This window comes from Rhinopithecus roxellana, chromosome 5 (genome assembly GCF_007565055.1).
Source record: "Rhinopithecus roxellana isolate Shanxi Qingling chromosome 5, ASM756505v1, whole genome shotgun sequence".
Taxonomy (NCBI): Eukaryota; Metazoa; Chordata; class Mammalia; order Primates; family Cercopithecidae; genus Rhinopithecus; species Rhinopithecus roxellana.
Genome location: NC_044553.1, coordinates 16,152,745 through 16,177,539, shown reverse-complemented (window position 1 = coordinate 16,177,539; position 24,795 = coordinate 16,152,745). Strand labels below are relative to the sequence as shown.

The following is a 24,795-nucleotide window of genomic DNA, read 5'->3' as shown; positions in this document are numbered from 1 at the left end:
ACCGCGCCCGGCCTCTCTTTTTATTCTTTAACACATAGCAAAACAAGAGAGAGTGCTATTACCAAGTCTCATAGTAAGAGGATGTCTTTGTTCAGGCTGCTATAACAAATTGCCATAAACAGGTAAACAACAAACATTTATTTCTCACCATTCTAGAGGCTGGAAATCTGATATCCCAGAGTCCAACATGGTGGGGTTCTTGGTGGGGCTCTCTTTCTGGTTTACAGAGGGCAGTCTTCTTGCTGTGCCCTCACATGGAGGAAAAAGAGCTAGCTAGTTCTGTGGCCTCTTCTTATAAGGAGACTTATTTCGTTCCTGAGGGCTCCAGTCTTACATGCTAATGATTTTCCAAAGGTCCCATTTCCAAATACCATCACACTGGGGTTAGGGCTTCATTATATGAATTTAAGAGGACATGGCCATTCAGTCTATTGCAAAGTAACTGTTAGGAGGAAAAAATAGCAGAGGGAATCGAGTTTTTAAAAAGAGAGAAACAAACACAAGTCTAAAATACAAACAGGAGAAATCTGTTCCATAGTCCTTAATTCATCCATTTGAATTGACATGCAAATATTACCAGCTCTTGAGTATAACCATAGTGTTAATGAGAAGGATAAAAATGAACAAATAGAATGAGTGACCTTAGAGGAAACAGATATTAAATGATGGAAACAATCTTAACATTTCCAAATTTATATTAATAACATAATGTAAATATTAACAAACCAGGAGTAGATGTTATGAGAAAGGAACTTCTAAGAACCAAAGAGTTCTTTAAATTAATAATGATATCATCAAAATTAACATAATATATACACACATATCAATTATAGTAATGCCCTGCATAAGCAATGTTTCCATCAATGACAGACTACATATACAACAGTGGTCCAATAAGATTGTAATGGAGTTGAAAAATTCCTATTGCCTAGTATTTACTATACCATATTTTTTGTTTATTTTAGAGTGTACTTTTTCTACTTATATATTTTTAAAATGTTAACTGTAAAATAGTCTCAGGCAGGTCCTTCAGGAGGTATTTCAGAAAGCATTGTTCTCATAGGAGATAACATTTCCATGCATGTTATCGCCCCCAAGGACCTACCAGTGGTGGCCAGGCATAGTGGCTCATGCCTGTAATCCAAGAAATTTGGGTGGCCAAGGCGGGCAGATCACCTGAGGTCAGGAGTTCGAGACCAGCCTGACCAAAATGCCCCGTCTCTATTAAAAATACAAAATTAGTCTGGTGTGATGGCGCATGCCTATAATCCCAGCTACTCGGGAGACTGAGGCAGGAGAATCGCTTGAACTCGGGAGGCTGAGGTTGCAGTGAGCTGAGATCATGCCATTGCCCTCCAGCCTAGGCAACAAGAGTGAAACTTGGTCTCAAAAAAAAAAAAAAAAAAAAAAAAAAGGCAACCTACCAACCTACCAGTGGGAAAAGATGTGGAGGCAAAAGACAGTGATATAGTGATATTGACAATCTTGACACTGTGAGGGTCTAGGCTAATGTGTGTGTCTTAGTTTTTTTAAGAAAAAAGCTTAAAAAGTAAAATAAAATAAAAACTTTTAAATAAAAATGCTTACAGAATAAGGTCATAAGGAAAATATTCTTGTACAAATACACAGTGTGTGTTTTAAGCTAAGTGCTATTACAAAAGAGTAAAAAAGTTTAAAAAATTAAAAAGTTTATAAAGAAAAAGTTGTAATAAACTAAGGTTAATTTATTATTGAAGAAAAAAATTAAATAAACTTAGAGTAGCCTAAGTATACAGTTTCTATAAAGCCTACAGTAGTAAATAGTAATGTCCTAGGCCTTCACAGTCACTCTTACGACTCACGCAGAGCAACTTTCAGTTATGAAAGCTCCATTCACGGTTAGTGCCTTAGACAGGTGTACCTTTTTTTTTTTTTTTTTTTTGAGACGGAGTTTTTGCTCTTGTTGCCTAGGCTGGGCAGGCTGGAGTGCAATGGCACGATCTCGGCTCGCCACAACCTCTGCCTCCTGGGTTCAAGCGATTCTCCTGCCTCAGTCTCCCGAGTAGCTGGGATTGCAGGCATGCACCATCACATCTGGCTAATTTTTGTATTTTTAGTAGAGACAGGGTTTCTCCATGTTGGTCAGGCTCGTCTCCAACTCCTGACCTCAGCTGATCTGTCCACCTTGGCCTCCCAAAGTGCTAGGATTACAGGCGTAAGCCACTGCACCCGGCCCCATTTTTTATCTGTAGCTTTTCAATGTTTAGATACACACAAATACTTAGCATTGTGTTACAATTGCCTATAATACTCAGTACAGTAACATGCTGTATGGATTTATAGCCTAGGAGCAATAGGCTACACCATATAGACTAGCTGTGTGGTAGACTATACCACCTCAGTTTGTGTAAGTATACTCCATAATGTTTGCACAATAATGAAATCGCCTAATGATGCATTTCTTAAATCACGTCCTTGTTGTTAAGTGACATGTGACCATACATGAGAGGCTTGGCTGAAGACAATCTTCTAGAATATAGAACTAAGAGATGAAATATATGAGAGAAATATTAAGAGACATGGAAGTTAAATCCAGGATGCTCAACATATATCTAATAGGAACTTCAGAAAATAACAAACATGGAGGAGATAAAGAATAGCCGGGCGCTGTGGCTCACGCCTGTAATCCCAGTACTTTGGAAGGCCGAGGCAGGCAGATCACGAGGTCAGCAGATCGAGACCATCCTAGCTAACACTGTGAAACCCCGTCTCTACCAAAAAATACAAAAAATTAGCCGGGCGTGGTGGCAGGCGACTGTAGTCCCAGCTACTCAGGAGGCTGAGGCAGGAGAATGGCATAAACCCAGGAGGCGGAGCTTGCAGTGAGCTGAGATCGTGCCACTGCACTCCAGCCTGGGCAACAGAGCAAGACTCCGTCTTAAAAAGAAAAAGAAAGAAAGAATAAATAAGTTGTCTGAACTAAAGAAAGACACTTCTGAAATTTGGGAGACCATGCAGTGAAGAGTATTGAACATAAAAATACCCACAACTATATACACCTTGGTGATGTCTCTGAAGTCCAAGAATAAAGACAAAAGCTTAAATGCTTCCTGAAATGCAAAAGAAAAAAATTAGCTGTAAAATAAGAAAAATCAGTTTCATCATCAATGAAAACTCTATGTAACAAGAACAATGTCAGTTATCTTCAGGAGTAAGAGGGAAAATGATTTTGAGTCTAGTATATTAGTTTTCTAGGGCTACCATCATAAAATACCACAGACAGGGTAGCTTGAACAACAGGAATTCATTTTCTCACAATTCTAGAGGTTAGAAGTCCAAGATGAAGCTATTGGTTTCTTTTGAGACCTCTCTTTGGCTTGCAGACGGTTACCTTCTCTCTCTGTCCTTACACAGTTCATCCTTCATGTGCATGCATCTCTGGTGTCTGTGTCCAGATTTTTTCTTCTTATAAGGATATTAGTCAGGCTGGATTATGGCAGGCATACCCTAACAGCCTCTAACTCAATCACCACGTTAAAGGTGCTATCCTATAGTCATGTTCTGGTGTATGGGGATTAGGGGGTTCAGCATATTACATTTTGTAGAGACACAGTTCCGCCCATAACACCTACAATTCTATTTTCAGCATAAATAGCAGTCAAAAGAGAGTCTGCACTGAGGGCACTTGGTGGTGGTGGGGTGTTCTAGAACTTATATCTTCATTTAGATCCACGGATGCATTCTAAAGGAATTACTCAAGGTTGAACTCCTGAAAATAAAAAATAAAATCATAAAACAGTGAGATGCAAAAAAGTTATGAGCAAGGAAAGAAGTAGAACTTATATGTAAACGTAAATAGTTGTTAAGACATTGTTTTAATATACTGTGAATTCAATTTTCTAACATTTTATTCAAATATTTCATCTAGTTTCATAAGAATATCAGTTATAGTGTCACCTAATGGCCATAAAAATCAATGACTTGCAGATAAAAATCTCAGATTATATAGAAAATGTGAAGATAGTAAAGAAAGTAATGACTTGAAAGCTGAGATTCTTTCTCACCTTATTCTGAGTTAAATTAACCATAGCCATTGATAGAAACTATTATTTTATATGTATGTTAAAAATGTAAGGAGAAATTCCACTTTTGGCCATGATGGAGTAACAAGAACTGGATTTATCTTAACCCTAGTTAACTGTAAAATGAACAAAATATGTGAAACAATGACTTCTAGAAATTAGACAACAGGCAGTGAAGGACTGTGATCCCTAAGAGAAGAAAAATAAGAGTGAATCCTGTGAAGCAGTTCCCCAGCTTTCAGTTGAAAGGCAGTTTCCAACCTGAACTACATAGAGGCAGCCCAAACAGACACCTCATTCTTGTTAAGTTGAGAAGACAAAGATTAGAGCTTGAGGAGGTCAAGAAGCAGAATACTGGAGAAAAGGGAGCTTCACAAAGAGAAAGCTTCCGACATCTGCAGATAAGAGACACTTTGAGACTTTCACTGAGTAATGACCTATGTGTGAAAGGAAACTACCACAGCCAGGGAAAGAATCACTGGAAAACAGGAGACTCAACAATTTCCAGATCCCACACAGGGGTAAGACTGGTTTATGCTCCCACCAACCAGAGTAAAAAGACCTTGCAATATCCACAACTCTGGGTAAACACGAAAGAAAATGGTGAGAATACACTGGTGCTGGAATAAAAGCTGCTGTGTACCTGCCCATAATATGATTTTTCCTCTGACTGTTATGTAAGATTTTTCTCTTATTACTGGTCTTAAGCAAATTGATTCTGATGTACCTTTGATTAATTTTCTTCTGGGGTGCGTGTATGTGTATGCACATACTTGAGATTCATTAAGCTACTTGGATCTGTGAGTTTATAATTTTCATCATATTTTGAAATTTTTCAGTAACTAGTTTTTAAGTTTTTTGTCCCCCTTTCCATTTTCTCCATTTTCTTGGGAACCCTAATTTAATACACGTGTGTGTGTGTGTGTCTGTGTGTGCCTGTGTGTGTCTGTGTGTCTGTGTGTCTGTGTGTTAATATTAGAGAATGTAGTTTCAGGCTGAATACTTTTACCGGACACAAAGAATGGCATTTCAACATTGTAAAGTGATCAGTTAATCAAGAAGATATGGCCAGGTGTGGTGGCTCATGCTTGTAATTCCAGCTTGTGAGTCCGAGGAGGGAGGATTGCTTGAGCCCAGGAGTTTGCAACCAGTCTGGGCAACATAGACCTATCTCTACTAAAAATTAAAAAATTAATCAAACATGGTGGTGTATGCCTATGGTCCCAGCTACTTGGGTGACTGAGGTAGGAGGATCACTTGAGCCCAGGAATTCAAGGGTTCAGTGAGCTATGATCACAGCACTGCAATGGAATAATATTAAATGCTCAATTAAAGCCACAAAAGGCAGAAAAATAGTAGAATACAGAAAAAAAATGAACAAGGACAATAAATACAAAGCAGTTAAAATACAAAATATGGTAGATATTAATCCAACTATATAAATCATTTTTTTTTTTTTACTGTGAATGGTCAAAATACACCAATACAAAGACTTTCAGGGTGGATTAAAAAGAAGACCCGACTATATGTTATCTACAAGAAACCTACTTTAAATATAAAGACAGAAAGATTCTCCATGCTAGTACTAATCTAAAGAAAGACAGAGTAGCTATGTTAATTTCAGACAAAGAAGTCTTTAGAGTAAGGAAATTACCAGGATTAAGAGGAAATTACCTGATGATAATGGGGTCAATTATCCAAGAAGACGTAACAATCCTTAATGTGTTTACACTGAATAGAGCCTCAAAATACACGAGGCAAAAACTGATAGAACTGCTAGGAGAAATCAACAAATACACCATTACAGTTGGAGATTTCAGCATCCCTTTATCAGTAATTAATACATCTAACAAATCTAGCGGGCATAAAATTAGTAAGGGCATAGTTGAACTAAATAGCACCATCAATCAACTGGATTTATATGGACATTTATAGATAACTTTATAAAACCACAGCAGACTATACAGTACTGTCAAGCTCACATGGGACATTCACCAAAATAGACCATATTCTGGGTCATCAAACACACATTAAATATTTTAAGTGAACAGAAATCATAACAGGATGTGTTCTCAGACCACAATGAAATTAAACTAGAAATCAATAACAGAAGAAATCAGTAACAGAAAATCCAAATACTTTTAGATTAAACAATACACTTCTAAGTAACATATGGGTCAAAAAAGAAGCCTCAACATTTAGACTAAATATAAATAAAAATACAACTTATCAAAATTTGTGGGGTGCAGTAAAAGCAGTGCTTACAGAGAAATTTATAGCATTGAGTGTATATATCAGAAAAGAAGAAAGATCTAGAATCAATGATTTAAGCTTCCGCCTTAGAAAACTAGAGAAAAGGCCAAGCATGGCGGCTCACACATATAATCCCAGCACTTTGGGAGGTCAAGGAGGGAGGATTTCCTAAGCCCAAGAGTTTGAGACCAGCTTGTGTAACATAGTGAGCCCCATCTCTACAATAAATAAATAATAAATTACCCAGGCATGGTGGTGCACACCTGTAGTCCCACCTACTTGGGAGGCTGAGGCAGGAGGATCAGTTGAGCCCAGGAGGTTGTGGCTGCAATGAGCTGTGATGATACCACTGCACTCCAACCTGGGCAACAGGATGAGACCATGTCTTAAAAAAAAAAAAAGAAAGAAAACGAGAGAAAGAATAACAAAAATTAAATTCAAACAAGAAGAAAAGTAATAATAAAAATTAGAGAGAAAGTCAATGAAATGGAAAACAGGAAAATAACAGAAAAAATTAATGAAAACAAGGGAGGGTTTTTTGAAATCGTCAATAAAATTTATAAATCTCTGGCCAGGTTAACCGAAAATAAAAGAGAGAAAAGGCACAAATTACTAATATTAGAAATAAAAGTGGGGAATCACTACTTGCCCCACGGACTTTAAAAGAATAAATAAATATTGGCTGGGCGCGGTGGCTCAAGCCTGTAATCCCAGCACTTTGGGAGGCCGAGACGGGCGGATCACAAGGTCAGGAGATCGAGACCATCCTGGCTAACCCGGTGAAACCCCGTCTCTACTAAAAAATATAAAAAAAAAAAAAATAGCCGGGCGAGGTGGCGGGCGCTTGTAGTCCCAGCTACTCGGGAGGCTGAGGCAGGAGAATTGTGTAAACCCGGGAGGCGGAGCTTGCAGTGAGCTGAGATCCGGCCACTGCACTCCAACCTGGGTGACAGAGCGAGACTCCGTCTCAAAAAAAAAAAAAAAAAAAGAATAAATAAATATTATAAACAACTTTATGCCCATAAATTTGGTAACTTAGGTGAAATGGGCCACCTCCTTGAAAGACACACTACAAAAACTCACATAAGGAGAAATAGATCATGTGAATAGGCCTGTATGTATGAATGAAAGTGAATCAGCAAATTATAATCTTCTAAAACAGAAAGCAACAAGCCCATATGGGTCCACTGATAAGCTCCATCAAACATATAAGAAATGATGCAAATTCTTTACAATCTCTTACAGAAATTAGAAACAGGAGGAACACTTTCTAACTTACTCTATGAGGCCAGCTTTACTCTAATATCAAAACTAAAGACATAACAAGAAAAGAAAATTACAGATCCATGTATCTCACAAATAAAGATACAAAAATCCTCAACAACATATTGACAAATCAAATTTAACAATGTATAAAACAAAAATACACATTACATCCAAGAATGATTTATTGCAACTATGAAAGTCTGGCTCAATATTCAAAAATCAACATAATCCATCACTTCAACAGGCTAAAGAAGAAAAACTATGTAATCATATCAATTGATAGTGAAAAAGCATTTGACAGAAGCTAACACGTATTCATAAAGAAAACTTTTAGAAAACCAGAATAGAGAGGAATTTCCTCAACTTGATAAAGAACACCTACAAAAACCCGTCAGCTAACATTATACTTATTGGTGAGAAATTAGATGCTTCCCTGATAAGATAGGGACAAGACAAGGATGTCTCCGGTTTACCACTTCCATTCAACATCTTACCGGAATCCTAGTTAGTATAATCAGTCAAGAAAATAAAATAAAAGGCATGCTGATTGAGAAGGAAGAAATAAAACTGTCTTTGTTCACCAATGGCATGACTGTCTATAGAAAATCTGGAAGAATTGTCCAAAACACCCCTCTTGTAACTAGTGGGTGATTATAGCAGGGTTTCAGGATAAAAGGTTAATAAACAGAAGTCAACTGCTTTCCTATATACCAGCAATGAACAATTGGAACTTGAAATTTAAACCGTAATGCAATTTACATTAGCACCAAAAAATAAAATACTTGGGTAAAATTCTAACAAGATATGTACAAGATTTATATGAGAAAAACTATAACATGCTGATGGAAGAAGTATAAAGATATAAATAAATGAAGAGATATTTTGTTCATGAATAGAAAGATTATTGTTACAACGTCAGTTCTTCCCAACTTGATCTACAGATTCAACATAATCCCAATGAAAAGTTTAGCAAATTGTTTTGTGCTGTCAATTATCAACAAACTGATTCTAAAGTTCACATGGAAAGGCAAAAGCCCGGAATATTTCACCCAATACTGAGGAACAAAACCAGAGGACTGACACTATCTGACTTCAAGACTTACTATAAAGCTGCAGTGATCAAGACAGTATGGTACTAGCAAAAGAATACACAAGACAGTATAGTATTGGCAAAAGATCAGTGGAACAGAATAGGGAACTCAGAAACAGACCACACAAATATAGTGAACTGATCTTTGACCAAGTAGACATCTTTACTCATGATTCAATGGAGAAAGGATAGCCTTTCTAACAAATGGTGCTGAAACAACCGAACACACATACGCCAAAAAAACCATGGATTGTCTTTCCATTTATATAGTTTTGCATTACATCTCCAATAATATTTTGCTGTTTTTGCCTTGATATTTTGTATATTTTAAGAGATGTGTTTCTAGGTATTTCATTATTTAATGCTATTATAGAGGCAACCTTTTAAAAAGTGAACATTCTAACTGATTGATTACGACATGTAAAAATATAACTGATCTTTGCATGTTGACATTTGGTGCCACAAATGTATCAAAATCATTTATTTCTAATAAGATAACTGTATATTTCTTTAAATTCTCTTTTTATGCAATTACTTCTTCATTTTTATTTCTTCTAACAAAAGCCTTCAGTATAATATTTAATAGGAATGAGGGCGAGGCACAGTGGCTCACGCCTGTAATCCCAGCACTCTGGGAGGCTGAAGGGGGCGGATTACTTGAGGTCAGAAGTTCAAGACCAGCTTGGCCAACATGGTGAAACCCTGTTACTAGTAGAAACACAAAAATTAGCTGGGTATGGTGGCAGGTGCCTGTAATTCCAGCTACTTGGGAGCTGAGGCAGGAAAATCTCTTGAACCCAGGAGGTGGAGGTTGCAGTGAGCAGAGATTGCGCCACTGCACTCCAGCCAGGGGGACAGAGTGAGAGTCCAACTCAAAAAAAAAAAAAAAAACCTCCCCTCTCCAAAAAAACCAAACAGCAAAAAAATAGGAATGAGGTGTCAGTCAGGCATCCTAATCTTGTTTGAATCTCCAACAGAAATATAGGACCATTTCACCATTAAATATGCTGTTTGATATGCTATATTAGTCCATTCTTACACTGCTAATAAAGACATGCCAGAAACTGTGTAATTTATAAAGAAAAGAGGTTTAATTGACTCACAGTTCAGCATGGCTGGGGAAGCCTCAGGAAACTTGCAATTATAGTGGAAGGGGTAGCAAACATGTCCTTCTTCATAGGGCAGCAGGACAGAGAAGTGGCAAGCAAAAGAGGGAAAAGCCCCTTATAAAACCATCAGATCTCATGAGAACTCACTCACCATCAGGAGAACAGCAGCCTGGGGGAAATCACCCCCATGATTCAATTACCTCCCACCGGATCCCTCCCACAACATGCGGGGACTATGGGAACTACAATTCAAGATGAGATTTGGGTGTGGACACAGGCAAACCATATCATATGGACATACAGTGAGCAATGAGGTTTTTTTGGTAGATACGTTTCGCCAAACTAAATCAATTGCCTTATTTTCCTATTCTGTGAATAAATTTTATTATGAAAGACATTTAAATTACTAAATGTATTTTCTGTAGCTGTTAAGAGAGTCTTAGTATTTTTCTCTGTTGGTCCGTTAGAAGAATGAATTACATTGAAGTTTCTAATGTTAAATCAACCCTACTTTCATCCAATAGCTCCAATTTTGTCAGATACGTAATAATTTTTGTATATGGCTCTATATGGTTTGCTAATTTGTTTAGAATTTCTATATTAACGTTAGTAAATAAGATTGACTTGGCCGGGCGCGGTGGCTCAAGCCTGTAATCCCAGCACTTTGGGAGGCCGAGGCGGGCGGATCACAAGGTCAGGAGATCGAGACCATCCTGACTAACACGGTGAAACCCCGTCTCTACTAAAAAGTACAAAAAAAAAACTAGCCGGGTGAGGTGGCGGGCGCCTGTAGTCCCAGCTACTCGGGAGGCTGAGGCAGGAGAATGGCGTGAACCCGGGAGGTGGAGATTGCAGTGAGCTGAGATCCGGCCACTGCACTGCACTCCAGCTTGGGCGACAGAGCAAGACTCCGTCTCAAAAAAAAAAAAAAAAAAAAAAAAAAGATTGACTTATAATAATTCTTTATTTTAGTGCCTTGTCTGCTTTTATTATAAAATTCATAATGGCTTTATTTGAGTTATTTACATATACATGGTGATTTTCTCATTATTACCACTCTGGTGTATTCCCTTTCCCAGATTTTAACTAACTCTTCTTGTTTTTGTTATCTATCCAATGTCATCCAGCAGATGTTTTCTACATATTTTTTCAACTTTCAGATTACCTTAGTGATAGAGTTGATGTGACTATCCAGTTTTACAATTCTCAGAAGCTTCTTCATTTGCTTTTTATCATAGAAAACACTGGGCTGTTACACGGAGTATGTCACCTCTGGTTTTCATCTTAGAAGAAATTGTGAGATTTTTGTGTGTTCCAATAAAGTAGTCTCTAGTCATTACTCCAGGATGTAATGATTTGTTCAGAGCTCTCATCTTTCTTGAGCTCATGTTGAAACACCTCATGGCCAGTAAATAATCATATTCCAGGTGCCTACTCTGTGCAGGGTACTGGCAAGGTTCTGATGATACCAAAATGAATATGGCATTGTCCCAGATTTCACGGAGCTCACTCTTGATAGAGATATTAACGTGTAATATCAGTATAGAGTGATAGGTGGGAAGATGTAGTAATCAGGGAGTATCAGAGACAAAGAGGAAGAGAACCAGATTAAGACTTGGGAGTTACGAAAAGATTCTGGTAAAAGATATCTCGCCCTGAGTAACAGAGAATGAGAAGATTGACAAAAGAGGAGGCAGAGAGATCAAAGCTGAGTAAGCATCCTGTTATCATCTTGTATTCATAAACCCAGGAAACATGATACATTTTGGCTGAGTAAAAGAGTCTGGGTGGGAGTGCGGAAAATGAAATTGATTAAGCTGGTTACTTCAGAGGTGCCATTTCTGGCTCTCCAACATTTTCAGTAAAATATGAAAGCCTGTAAAAAGAATACGTCTTCTGGGACAGTGTGGATCTCCCATGATGGGGTCATGCTGTAAGACAGAGGCAGGAACTCACTTGCCCTTTTCTTTTGTGACCAAATTCATGCCTTATTATCTGAAAGACCACGAGGTTGCAACATGGGAAAACAAGGAGCTATGCCTAGTAAGAAACTGCTTGCTTTTTAGGCTTTTCTCCTAGGCATGGCTTCTCAGACGCTGTTCTTCTGCCTTCCTAAAAAAAAAAAAAAAAAAAAAAAAAAAAAAAAAAGGGCCGGGCGCAGTGGCTCAAGCCTGTAATCCCAGCACTTTGGGAGGCCGAGACTGGCGGATCACGAGGTCAGGAGATCGAGACCATCCTGGCTAACACGGTGAAACCCCGTCTCTACTAAAAATACAAAAAACTAGCCGGGCGAGGTGGTGGGCGCTTGTAGTCCCAGCTACTCGGGAGGCTGAGGCAGGAGAATGGCGTAAACCCGGGAGGCGGAGCTTGCAGTGAGCTGAGATCCGGGCACTGCACTCCAGCCTGGGTGACAGAGCGAGACTCCGTCTCAAAAAAAAAAAAAAAAAAAAAAGGAGTGCCTTCAGATCCTGAGGAGGCCGAGACACCATGTTATTTTGGCTACCAGCGTCTATGACCCTACTGTCTCCTCTTTTAGAGAATGTTTATCTTTAAAGTGCTCAATAATTTTGACTTGAGGAGACACTGATATTTAAACAAGGAGACTGCCTCAGAATGTCTCAAGGTATTTCAGTTTGTATATACTGTGGGACCGGAAGGCAAAGGGTAGACCTGAAAGGATTACACGTCTCGGCTTCCATCTGAAAAATATTCTAACACATAGCCACTGTCCTTTTACCCAACACAGTTCAGAATATGTTGCAATTTGAGGTCAGGTCTTACGTTTCTTGCTTATGTATTTTACATATAAACAGTCATTTTACCAGTGTTGGACCACATCCTTCTTGATTGCCGATATTAGTCTGAGTGGAGAGGTAGGGGAGAGTGACAAAAGCCTTGGTTTCTAATTAATCTCACTATTTAAAGGTAGAAAATAATATGTATAGTCTATTCATACCATTTAGTTATCACTGAGGATGTTCCACATAGGAACTGATATTGATCTAAGCATCAGGACCCCAGCTAAGAGTAGTACTTGCTGGAAAAGGCCACCCAATTATTAAAGAGATAATATGATAAAGATTGAAAAAGAGAGAAGACAATTTTTAGAGATCTCGAATGAAGATTTCCCAATTCCCCATTCCTGCCAAATCTGAAAAGCAGGTAAAGCAGACATTCAACACAAGATTTTTCTCCCTTGGCATCAGTCAGGCCTTCATTTGTCAGCTGACCCAAGCCAGGCAGCTGCACAAAGCATGTGCAGAGGCAATGACAATGGGACTGGAAATGAAGTGAGTGGAGGTGAATGCAGAAGAACATGAACATTATATACTTTTTCTCCTGCTTGTCGCTCTGGGGAATAATATATATATTGTAATATATACATATACACACACATACATATGTGTATATATGTATACATATACAATATAAAGTTTCATAGCTACAGTGCCCTGTCTATGAGAACTCAAATAGATGTAGGGCAATCTTCTCTGTTTCTGGGGTGAGTAGCAATTGAAACTCCAGGGATGTAATGACAGAAAACAATTCCATGCACAACTTTTGAAATCCTCATTTCCTGATACTCTTGGACTTGTTTGTATGTTTTTTTTGTTGTTGTTGTTTGTTTGTTTGTTTTTTTGTTTATTTTATTTTTTTTTTTTTTGAGACTGAGTCTCGCTCTGTCGCCCAGGCTGGAGTGCAGTGGCCGGATCTCAGCTCACTGCAAGCTCCGCCTCCCGGGTTCACGCCATTCTCCTGTCTCAGCCTCCCGAGTAGCTGGGACTACAGGCGCCCGCCTCGTCGCCCGGCTAGTTTTTTGTATTTTTTAGTAGAGACGGGGTTTCACCGTATTAGCCAGGATGGTCTCGATCTCCTGACCTCGTGATCCGCCCGTCTCGGCCTCCCAAAATGCTGGGATTACAGGCTTGAGCCACCGCGCCCGGCCTTGTATGTTCTAACGATACTATATATAGTTAGTTACACGCACAATCAACACTCTTCAGGTTTCTGTTTATTTGCTCAGACTTTTCTGTGTCCACCCTACTTCTCTGATCACAGATCTACTCCTACTCCTGATCTAAGACTCAATTGACTCAACTTTGATAAGCTTAGGCTTTACCAGAAAACCTCCCCTATTTACTAAACTGCCTTCCATCACAGCTTAGAGTGAACTAAGACTTTTCACTCTAGTTGAGCAGTGCTCAAACCCTAAAGCAGTCCATGAGCAAAAGTGAAAGAGTGAGGTGCGGTAGGGTGCTGATTAAGAGAATTGGCTGGGTCACAAGACAGAAGCAACGGGCACTATGGTGCTGACTGGTACATATCTCTGGACTGCAGGAAAAGTGAGCAGACTCCCAAGGCCACAGAATAGGCTGTGGGAAGCCGGATGATCCGGAAAGGCCTTGCTAGGTTTCGCCTGGGAGAGTGTGGATGCTGGTTGGCAAAGCCTTTGACCTGGCAGAGATGCAGCCTGGTAGTTTTGGTGCGTGCGTAAAAGTATAAAGTACTTCCTTCGAGCCGGAATCGAACCAGCGACCTAAGGATGTCCACAGATGTTTCTACAGGCTACAGTCCTCCGCTCTACCAGCTGAGCTATCAAAGAGCCTACACCTCTGCGATTAGGTCATTGATCTTTCAGCAAATGCAAGAAGCCAAATCCTTGCAACTGTAGTCGTCCAATAAGCTTTAAGTTGGTTGGAACTCGCCTTGCAGAGATAACTCTGCGCCGATCGCCACCGCGCCCCTTTTGCGGGGAACAAAATCCTCTGGGTGTGGTTCACTGGCTTCCCCCGGCACCAATAACAACGATCCATGAGGGGCGGGCCGGGTAGGGGGCGGGCGGGAAGGGGGAGAGGGGGTGGTGGTGGGAGTGTGCTCTCACTTGTTATCGTCTTCCTCCTGTGCATCCGCCTTTCTACAGGTGAAGATGACAGACCTCAGTGGCAAACAAAAAAGTGAGAGGGTGAGAGGCAGAGGGCCATCCCCGGCGAGGTGGATGCAGGGGGCGGGGGTCCGGTAAGGGAAGGGTTGCTGGAGGAGAAAGGAGGAGAACTGGAATGGATACTGGTAGAAGGCTTCCAACCCCAGCCGAGCCGCAGAGTCTGGTGGCGGCCGGTTATGAGGCCGTTCCCTAACGCTCTGACCTCACTTCACCTTCCACTGCTCTCCCACCCCCTCATACCCCACCCCCGTTCCTCCTCCCGATGCATTTTCTCCCTTCTACCCACAGTATCCTATGTTCACTTTTTGGCCCGTTGAGGTGTACTGGGAAGTGAGGGAAAGAACAAATAGAATTAGGTGAGGAGACCCCTCCCAGGGATTGCAGAGGCACAGGTGATAGCCCTCCTCCCTCCGGGCCAATCTGGGGGTTGACTTCCCTCCTCTGCAAACCGACCAGAAATATTCTGCCAGTTGCAACTTTTAAAAGTAGGACAAGGCTCTGTGGGGTCTGAAAAAGCAAAGGGGCAAGGACCAGCCTGCGCAACATGGCAAAACCTTATCTTTACAAAAATTACAAAAATTAGCCGGGTATGGTAGCACGAGCCTGTAGTCCCAGCTACTTAGGAGGCTGAGGTGGGAGGATTGCTTGAGGCCAGGAGTTCAAGGCTACAGTGAGCTATGATTATGCCCCTGAACTCTAGCCTGGGTGACAGAAGAGACCCTGTCTCAAAAACAAAACAAAACAAAAAAATTGGAGGGTGGGTGAAGTAGAAGACAGAAGTGTCAGTGTTGGACTGCTTACCCTGATGCCACGTCTTTGCCAAAGGTTTCAGATCTCATCTGGTGTGTGCCACTACCCCAAGACCACTGGGACACCCACTCCCCAGCTGAACACCTAGTGGAGGTGCAGCAAGCCACATCCAAGGGACCTAGCCACCATTGAGTTTAAGTCCACTCCCTGTCTTATAGCAAGTGGGTTTGGATCTCTGAGAGCAAGGGTCAGATGCTCACAGAACCCAGCTACTCTCTGTCATGGCTCAAACAGGAAGAGTTGGTACCCAGGTTTCAACCTTGCTTGTGTTGGCCACCAAAGCTGGCTCACCTCTGATTTTCCCACCAAAGCACTAAACAGAGGTTCCAACGAGCCTGGGGTCTCTATATCCCATCATGAACTTCTCCAATAAGGGACAGAGGTACTACATTTGGTCTGTGTTCATTGGTGGCAGGGATCTCTCTGTGGCTCCAAAGCCATAGACTCATCCTGGGCACTGGTGATGCCATAGCTCAGCCTCCTATTAGCAATGACAAGTGGGAAAGGCTGACAAAGCCAGGGGAATGTTGGGGGAAATAGGGAGGTGGGGGAAGATGAGGAGCTGCTTCCCAGGAGAGGAAGACATGTGTAGTCTTCAGTTTGAGACCCCCAATGAAACACCTCTTGTGGCCACAGCAGGTAAGTGTCTCAGTCCCCAGAGGGCTTCAGAGGGGCACGTTCCCATGGGCTGCTTGGCATGGGGTGCTCTCTGTGATAGGTTGCATGCGTGCATCAAATCTCCGGAGTTTTTTTCCGAGATGGTGAGATGAGACCAAGTATTGCTTGTTGGCCTTCTTCTCTGCCTCATACCCACAGAACCCACTCCATCTCCCTGGAGGTGAAGCCCCTCTTCGTTGGAGAAAACCTAAGTCCATTTCCTGCTTCATTCTCTCTGATTGGGTCTCAGCAGGTTTTCCTTCAGGGTGAGGGTAGAGTCCATCTGTGCCTCTATGCCCAAAGCTCCAAACTGCTCAGACCCACCAGGCAGTGGCCTAAGGCAGCGAATTCGTGTGCCTCTGTTTAATGACAGCTGTCACTCAAGCTTTACTTCTGCTCCCTGCCATGGACCCAACAGCCCCTAACTCTCCACGATCACTGAAGCTGTTTCCGAGCCTGCACTTTTGTACTCCCCTTCCGTCTCCCTTACCATCTCAAGTAGCAGGGCACTCGACACAGGTGTTTTTGCTGGCTTTGAACTGAATATTAGGTCCTTGCTTTTCCAGCAGGTGCCAAACTCGGCTGTAGCAGCATGAAAATTTGTGAAGCTCAGAAAAAGTGAGGCTTGAGGGATTTGGGAAAAGCTGTGGGGATAGGGGATAGACTCACCTTGTCCTCAACCTAAAGGGCAACCTGACCTTGCTAATGGAAGTTCTTACGATCAGGAAATTCTCAGGGTGACAGCTGTCTCTCCAAAGTAGACACAGCAAAGTGGGAATGAACATTTTCTTTATGCCTAAGTCTATACATTTCCAGCAAAGGAGAATGAGAGGGGCTGGCTGAGGGGTCGGGGGAGAGAGAGAGGGAGGCAGAGACACAGAGACAAAGAGAAATATACAGGGACAGAGAAACTGTGAAAGAGAGAAAGAGAATGAGACAGAGACAGACATGAGACTGTCGGATCTCAACGAAATGATAAAGAGCCTGAGACGGATAAGAGTGAGAGGGTGAGTTTTCACGGAAGATACCATGGTTATCCCCACTTTACACCCTTGTCAAGTAAGCTTGACGTTCTCCAGGGAACTTGACCTTCCAGGCTTTGCCCACCTGGTCAGGAGAGCTCTGTCAAAGGTGAGCACAGCGGTGTTGCCACAGCCAGCAGCCAGCAGCGATGCTGAAGCTTGAGAGCATCTGCGAACAAAAGCGAAAGAGCACAGGATGGGGAAGTGGGGGATGGCACAAATAGAAGGATTGGTGGGGTAACAAAGCAGAAGCAAGGTGTGGGAAGCTAGGTGATCAGGAAAGACTTTGTGGGTGTTTTGCCCGGGAGAGTGTGGTTACTACTTGGAGGCTGCAGGGCTTTTAACCACGCAGAAGTGCGGCCAGGCAGCATTGCACGCAAAAGCATCAGGCACTTCCTTCGAGCCGGAATCGAACCAGCGACCTAAGGATGTCCACAATGTCTGTACAATCTACAGTCCTCCGCTCTACCAGCTGAGCTATCGAAGGGTGCATGCCATCAGACCTGAGTCATTGGACTTTCTGCAAACAGGGGAAGCCACATCCCTGGAATGCTTGAGGTCCAATACGAGTTGGGTTGGTTGGGACCCACCTTGGAAGAGACCCCTGCGTGGGTCGCCACCGTGCCCCTTTCGGGGCGGAGCAAATCCTCTGGGCGAGGATGCCTGGCGTCTCTCGGGCTCTGATAGCGACCATCCACAAAGAGGAGCTCTCATCTGTGACAGCCTTCCTGTCCCTGAGTATCCCCCTTTCTACAGGTGAGGATGACAGTACCCAGTGGCCTGAGAGAAAATGAAGTGAGTCAGGGAGGGCACAGGGATTGGCGAGGTGGTTGGGTGGGTCTAGTCGGGGAGGGAATGCTGGACAAGGAAAGGAGGAAAACCCTAATGGGCGCTGGGTAGGCAACTGACAACTCCAGCCCAACCTCAGGATCTGGTACAGGTCTCTAATGGGCGCTGCTGTAACAGTCTGGCCTCTCTACTCCCTCCCCCACCACACACACAGGGCCCTCCTCCCCACATGCCCCACCCTTCTCACAGGAGTCTATGCTCACATTTTGGCCCATTGAGGTGCACTGGGAAGTGAGGTGAGGAAATCTCTCCCAGGCTTGCAGATGCACATGTGAGATACCCTCTTCTGCAAACAGGCCAAGAATTCCAATCAGAAGCTGTTGATTTCTGAAATAAGGCAAAGTTCTGGGGGTTTCCTTGAAAAACAAGAAGCCAGGTAAAGGACAGAAGTGTGAGCTTTGGACTCCTTATCCTGACCCCACATCTTTGACAAAAGTTTCAGATCCCATCTGGTATGTGCCCACCACTCCAAGACTACTGAGATACCCTGCAGCAGAACACCTAGAGGAGCACAGGAAGCCACACCCAAGGGACCTAGCCTCCATTGAGTTTATGTCCACTTCCTGTCTTATGGCAAGTCGATGTGGATCTCCAAGGGTGAGGGTCAGATCCTCACAGACCTCCTGCTACTCTCTGCCATGGCACAACTGGGAAGAGCGGGCACCAGGGTTCACTCTCACTTGTGCTGGCTACCAAACCCATTTGTTGGTTCACCTCTGGTTTTCCCCCAAAGTACTGAGCAAAGGTTCCAAGGGATCTGGTGACTCCATGCCCCATCAGGAATATATCCAATGAAGGCCTGAGGTGCTACTTTTGGTCCTTCCTTGTTAGCTGGTCTTTGCCTTTGGTGTCATTGGAGGCTGGGATCTCTCTGTGGCTCCAGAGCCATAGAATCATCCCAGAGCACTGGTGACACCAAAAAAGAAGGAAAGGTTGACACAGTCGGGGTGACGTGGGAGAGAATACGTGGTGGCGGGATACCAGGAGCTGCTTTCCATGTGAAAAAGATATGTGCAGTAATATGTGCAGTATCCAGTTTGAGAGGCACAATTAAACAGTTCCTGTGGACCCAGCAGGTAGTGGATGGGGCAAGCCAGTCCCAAGCAGGCTTCAGAAGGCCATGCTTTCCTGGGCCATTCAGTTTGGAGTGCTCTCTGATAGGTTGCATCTTTACATCAAACATCTGGAAGCTTTTTCCAAGATTATGCAGTGAGACCAAAGGATGCTCATGGGCTTTCTTCTCTGCCACATACCCCACCGAACCCACTCCAACTCCCCAGAGGTGAAGCTTCACTTGGTTGATAAAGTTCAGTCTATTTCTGACTCCATTCTCTCTGACTGGACCTCAGCACATTTTTCTTGGGAGTAGGAGAATCCAACTGTGCTTCTAGGTCCCAGAGCAAACGCTCCAAACTGCTCAGACCCACAAGGCAGTGGCCTGTCTAAGGAGGCAAATTCATGTGCCTCTGTATAATGACAGCTGTCACTCACGCTTTACGTCTGCTCCCTGCCATGGACCCAATAGCCCGTAACTCTCTAGGATCACTGAGGCTGTTTTGAAGTCTGCACTTCTTTGGTACTCCCTTTCCCTTTCCCTTACCCTCCCAAGTAGGCAGGGCACTTGGTGCAGGTGTTTTTCCAGACTTTGAACTGACTATTAGATATCCTTACTTTTCCAGCAGTAGCCAAACTTGGCTGTAGCAACATAAAAAGTTGTGAAGGCTCAGGAAAGGTGAAGCTTGAGGGATTTGGGACAGGGTGATGGGTGGGCAGTTTGTAAATACAAGTGGAAAGGCACAGGATGGTGGGGGCTCAAATTGGGGTTTGGCTGGGTCACAAGGCAAGGGGTACTGTTTTGCACTGAAGACTAGAAAGGCATAGGATGGTGGGGGGCACTAATTGGGGTTTGGCTGGGTCACAAGGCAAAGGGTACTGTTTTGCGCTGAAGACTATGAGGATTCGGGAAGAATGAGTAGGCTCCCAGGAGTGTGTTCAGGTAAGGTAGGATTTTGCTGGGTTTTCCCTGGGAAAGTGTTATGACTGCAAGGCTGCAAAGGCTGCAAGGTCTTTGAACAGGAACAGGTGCAGCCAGGTAGCATTGTGCTATGACTGCAAGGCTGCAAAGGCTGCAAGGTCTTTGAACAGGAACAGGTGCAGCCAGGTAGCATTGTGCGCAAAAGAGTCGGGCACTTCCTTCAAGCCGGAATCGAACCAGCGACCTAAGGATGTCCACAAACTTTTCTGCAGTCTACAGTCCTCCGCTCTACCAGCTGAGCTATCGAAGGGTGCACACTGCTCAGTCTGACTCATTGGACTTTCTGCAAGTGGAGGAAGCCAAGTCCCTGGACCGCCGGAGATCCAATACTGGCTAAGTTAATTGGAACCCGGCTTGGAAGAGAACTGTGCCGGTCTCCATCGCGCCCCTTTCCGGATGGAGCAAATCATCTGGGCGGGGGTGGTGCCTGGCGTCTCTCGGGCGCTGATAGCCACGATCCACAAGGAGGAGCTCTCACTTGTGGCTTCTTCTCCCTCTGCATCGCTCTACTTGTGAAGATGACAGCGCTTAGTGGCCACAGGTAAGACTGCGAGGGCAGAGGGGTTGGTGAGACTGATGGGTGGGTCCAGTGGAGGAGGGGACACTGGAGGAGGAAAGGGGGAGAACCCTCATGGGCGTGGTGTAAACAGCTTCCAACCCCTAACCTAGCATTAGGGTCTGATGGAAGACCTTAAGGGGGCACTGCCCTAACAGCCTGGCCTCTACTTCCCACCACCTCAAACACACTCCTCTCGATGTGCTCAGCCCTCCTACCCAGTGTCCTATGCTCACTTTTTGGCGTATTGAGGCACAATGGGAAGAGAGGGAGGAAATGCAGGAGGATAGGTGGAGGCCGGCGTGGTGGCTCGCTCCGTAATCCCAACAATTTAGCGGGCCGAGGTGGGAGGAGCGCCTGAGCCCAGGACTTCAAGATCAGCCTGGGCAACATAGGGAGAAGCCGTCTTTACAGAAAAACTTTTAAAAATTATTCGGGTGTGGTGGCCTGCACAGGTCCTAGCCACTCAGCAGGCTGATGTGGGAGGATCATTCAAGCCCAAAGGTTTGAGGCTACAGTGAGCTGTGATCTTGCCACTGCACTCCAGCCTGGGCAACAGAGACCACTAAAAAAAATAAATAAATAAAAGAAAGGGATATGTGGGGAGAGACCAGGGCCGGGGCTCACAGATCACCATGTGATACCCACTACCTCTAACTCCAAGGGCCAGCATAAAAGCTTCGATCCACTCCTCTGCAAACTGACCAAGAATCCTTTCCCGGAGGCTGCTGCTTTCTAAAGTAGAAAGAAAAAGGGGCTGATAGAGGACACAGGTGGGCTTTGGACCCCTTACCTAGGCCCCAAATTGTTACAAAGGTTTCATATCCCATATGGTGTGTGTCCACTATCTCAAGACCACTCATCACCCACACAAACAGTGAAACAGGTACTGGTGGCACAGCAAGCCGAACCCAAAAGACCCACCCTTTATTGAGTTTATAGGGGAAAAGTCAGGGTCAGGGATCACCCACACTTTTGCTGATGACCAAACTCAATACCCCACCTCTGTTTTTTCCCTCAAAGCACCAAGCCTAGATTCCAAAAAACCTGGTACTGCCACATCTTATCAAGGACACATCCAGTGAAGACGACAGGTCCTACTTTGGTTTCTGTTTGCTGATCTCTGCAGTAATGTCGTTCCAGGCTCTGGGATCTCTCTGTAGCTGCAGAGCTACAGAATGTTGCTGGGGCCCTGGTGAGTCCACAGCTCCGCCCCTTTCCATTAGCAGTGGGAAGCAGGAAAGGCTGATACAGCAGAGAAGAGGGAGGGAATAGGCCGTAGGGGGAGAACAGGAGCTGCTTTCTAGGAGAGGAAGACATGTGGAGTCTCTAGTTTGAGATGCAGAGTGAAAAAGCAGTTATGCCCATTGGCTAGGGGAGAGTGGCCACCGGGTTCCCAGAAGGACTCTGAGAACCAAATTTCCATCACTGTTTTGCTTGCAGTGCTCTCTGTAATAACTTTCATCTGTACATCAAGTATCTGAAGATTTTTTTTTCTTTTCCCAGAGCATAGGATGAGACCAGGGGACACTCATTGTGCTACCTCTCTGGCCCATACTTTGATGAACCCATTTTATTTTCCCAGGGGTGAAGCCCCACTTGGTTGGTGAAAGTCAAGCTCATTTCCTGCTTCATGCTCTCAGATTGTGCCAGCCATCTTCCTCTTGTAAAGGTGCAACCTTCCAGCTGTGCCTCTAGAGTCCCCTACATAAAAGTGTTAGCATGCTGCTCAGATGCAACAAGCCAGTGGCTTAAGGAGGTGAACTTGTGTGCCTCTGCAGGGTGGCAGCTGCCACCCAAGCTTCAATTCTGCTCCCTGCCATGGACCCAACAGCCCCCAACTCTCCTGGGTCACTGAAGTTCTTTCCAAGTCTGCCCTTTTATACTCTCTTTCCCTCTTTCACACCTTCACAACTAGCAAGACACTTGGTGTAGGTGTTTTTGCAGACTTTGAACTGAGTGAAAGGTATCTTTCTTCTTCCAGCAGGAACCCAAAGGTTACTGTAGCAACATTAAAGGATGTGAGGGCTCAGGAAATGTGAGACTTAGCGTATGTGGGAAGGGGGCACAGTTTTTTTCTCAACCTGAAGGAAAACATTATGGAGCCAGTGGAAGCTCTATTCATTAAGAAAAGCTCAGGGTGGCAGCTCTCTCCTACAAATAGACAAAACAAAACAGAAATGAACATTGTCTGTCTGTAAACATCTATACATCACAAGCAAAATATAATGAGAGAAATAGCCGGGCGCGGTGGCTCATGGCTGTAATCCCAGCACTTTGGGAGGCTGAGGTGGGCGGATCACGAGGTCAGGAGATCGAGACCATCCTGGCTAACACGGTGAAACCCCGTCTCTACTGCAAATACAGAAAATTAGCCAGGCGTGGTGGTGGGCGCCTGTAGTCCCAGCTACTCAGGAGGCAGAGGCAGGAGAATGGCGTGAACCCGGGAGGCGGAGCTTGCAGTAAGCCGAGATCGTGCCACTGCCCTCCAGCCTGGGTGACAGAGCCTCTCAAAAAAAAATAATAAATAGGCCGGGTGCGGTGGCTCAAGCCTGTAATCCCAGGACTTTGGGAGGCCGAGACGGGCGGATCACAAGGTCAGGAGATCAAGACCATCCTGGCTAACACGGCGAAACCCTGTCTCTACTAAAAACTACAAAAAACTAGCCGGGCGAGGTGGCAGGTGCCTGTAGTCCCAGCTACTGGGGAGGCTGAGGCAGGAGAATGGCGTGAGCCCGGGAAGCGGAGCTTGCAGTGAGCTGAGATCTGGCCACTGCACTCCAGCCTGGGCGACAGAGCGAGACTCCGTCTCCAAAAAAAAAAAAATAATAATAATAATAATAATAATAATAATAAATAAAAAATAAAAAATAATGAGAGAAATAGAGTCAGAGAAAGAGAGAGAGAGAGAGAGAGAGAATGCTCAGATAGAAAAGCATTGCTAGAGAGCTGGAGAAGGAGATGAGAGAGCAGAGAGCAAGTTATTTATTTTTCTGAGGATGTCACAGTTGTCTCTGACCCTTTTCTCTTCCAGCAGGCTTAACCTTCTTAGACTTGATGGTGGACCCACTAGTTTAATAGATGGAGAGATCTATCAATGGTGAGCACACAGTGTTGCTAGAGTCGGTGGCCCTCAGCACCCAGAGCAGTCTGTGGTTAAAAGTGAAAGAGCTCTGGATGGTGGGGGTGCGAAGGGGATTGGGGAGAGGGGCCGATTAGGTCACAAAGCCGAAGCAAGGGGCGCCTTGCGTTGAAGAGTACCTGTCCCTGGACTGTGGGAAGAATGAGTGGGCTTGCGGGCGTGTTTCCTGGCCACAGGACAGATGTGGAAACCGGGTGATCAGGAAAGATTTCTCTGGGTTTTGACCCAGAGAGTGTGTGGGTGGATACTAGATGGAGGCTGCAGGGTGTTTGACCAGGCACCAGGTGGCATTACGTGCAAAAGCATCAGGCACTTCCTTCGAGCCGGAATCGAACCAGCGACCTAAGGATGTCCACAAACTTCTCTGCAGTCTACAGTCCTCCGCTCTACCAGCTGAGCTATCGAAGGGTGCACGCTCCACGGGCTGGGTCACTGGACTTTCTGCAAATGGAGGAAGCCAAGTCCTTGGAACGCTGAAGGTTCAACACACTTTGTTGATTGGAACTCACCTTAGAAGAGAACCTTGCGCCGGTCGCCACCGCGCCGCTCTCAGGGTGGAGCAAATTCTCTGAGTGTGGTTTCCTCGCGTCTCGGGGCGCTGATAGCCACGATCCAAGACGGGAGGCTCTCACCTGTGGCCTTCCTCCACCTGTGCCAAGTGAGGATGACAGTCCTCAGTGAAAGAAAATGAGAGGGTGAGAGGGCTCGGTCAGAGGGCTGGGCGAGGTGGATGGGTGAATCCTGTGGGACAGGGGTTGCTGGAGGAGGAAAGAAGAACTCGGAAAGCTTCTGAGTGGGCGGCCGCTATCCGCAGACCAGCTTCAGGGTCTGCTGGAAGTCCTTAAGGAGCCCTTTCCTAAAACTCTGGTCTTCCTAGTCCCTTACTCCCTTCCGGGCCAACACACATGCCCCTCCTCCCGATGTGCCGCCGCCCTTTTGCCCCAGTGTCCTATGCTCACTTTTTGACGCATTCAAGTGTGCTGGAAGTGAGAGAGAGAACAAA

General features: G+C 44.3%; 4 non-coding genes across 4 annotated transcripts; all 4 read right to left on the bottom strand.

Annotated features, from left to right (window-relative positions):
• Positions 1-14,288: 14,288 nt before the first annotated feature.
• On the bottom strand, positions 14,289-14,382 carry TRNAY-GUA. Its single transcript has 2 exons — positions 14,346-14,382; positions 14,289-14,324 (listed from the first exon to the last, which is right to left on the bottom strand). It is a non-coding gene; the product is annotated as a tRNA-Tyr (tRNA).
• Positions 14,383-17,604: 3,222 nt separating this feature from the next.
• On the bottom strand, positions 17,605-17,697 carry TRNAY-GUA. The gene is made up of 2 exons: positions 17,661-17,697; positions 17,605-17,640 (listed from the first exon to the last, which is right to left on the bottom strand). It is a non-coding gene; the product is annotated as a tRNA-Tyr (tRNA).
• A 2,553-nt stretch (positions 17,698-20,250) lies between these two features.
• TRNAY-GUA lies at positions 20,251-20,344 on the bottom strand. The gene is made up of 2 exons: positions 20,308-20,344; positions 20,251-20,286 (listed from the first exon to the last, which is right to left on the bottom strand). It is a non-coding gene; the product is annotated as a tRNA-Tyr (tRNA).
• A 3,762-nt stretch (positions 20,345-24,106) lies between these two features.
• TRNAY-GUA lies at positions 24,107-24,200 on the bottom strand. Its single transcript has 2 exons — positions 24,164-24,200; positions 24,107-24,142 (listed from the first exon to the last, which is right to left on the bottom strand). It is a non-coding gene; the product is annotated as a tRNA-Tyr (tRNA).
• Between the last annotated feature and the right edge of the window lie 595 nt (positions 24,201-24,795).